Raw genomic sequence first — 1,031 nt, 5'->3', positions numbered from 1 at the left:
AAGGAAGAACAGCAGAATCAGAACTGCATGCTCTGCAAATTGCTGAAGGAACAAGAGAAGCAGGGGCGTGAACTTCAAGAGTTGAAACGCCAAAAGCTTTCATCTCAAGTTGAGGGAGCATCCACTTCTTAAAATCAAGGTTGTTGAGTCCTAACTCTGTGAAAACCTCTATCATTAGGAGCCTATTTAAAAATTTTTGTTTTCTATTTTTATTTTTTTTAGTCTCATCTTATATCTATCTTTGAGTCTTGTTCTTAATTCATAATTAATAAAATTTAAAATTCATGTCTTAAAGCTATGAATGTCCTATGAATCCATCACCTCTCTTAAATGAAAAATGCTTTAATCACAAAAGAACAAGAAGTACAAGATTTCAAAATTTATCCTTGAAACTAGTTGAATTAGTTTGATGTGGTGACAATAATTTTTGTTTTCCGAATGAATGCTTGAAAAGTGCATATGTCTCTTGAATTTGTTGCTTTGAGAATGTTAAAAATTGTTGGCTCTTGAAAGAATGAGGAAAAAGAGAATTGTTATTGAGGATCTAAAAAAATCATCTAATTGATTCTTGAAGCAAGAAAAAGCAGTGGATGCAAAAAAAAATTTCGAAAAAAAAAGAGAAAAAAAAAGAAATAAAGTTATGATCCAAGGCAAAAAGAGTGTGCTTAAGAACCCTGGACACCTCTAATTGGGGACTCTAGCAAAGCTGGGTCACAATCTGAAAAGGTTCACCCAATTATATGTCTGTGGCATGTATGTATTCGGTGGTAATACTGGAAAACAGAGTGCTTTGGGTCACAGCCAAGACTCATACACTAGCTATGTTCAAGAATCATTATACTTAACTAGGAGAATCAATAACACTATCTGAGTTCTGAGTTCCTATAGATGCTAATCATTCTGAACTTCAAAGGATAGAGTGAGATGCCAAAACTGTTCGGAGGCAAAAAGCTACCAGTCCCGCTCATCTAATTGGAGCTATGTTTCCTTGATTTTTTGGAGTCTATAGTATATTCTCTTCTTTTTATCCT

This window comes from Arachis duranensis, chromosome 9, assembly GCF_000817695.3.
Source record: "Arachis duranensis cultivar V14167 chromosome 9, aradu.V14167.gnm2.J7QH, whole genome shotgun sequence".
Classification (NCBI taxonomy): Eukaryota; Viridiplantae; Streptophyta; class Magnoliopsida; order Fabales; family Fabaceae; genus Arachis; species Arachis duranensis.
The sequence above is the reverse complement of the archived record's forward strand: the minus strand, read 5'-3'. Positions refer to the sequence as shown.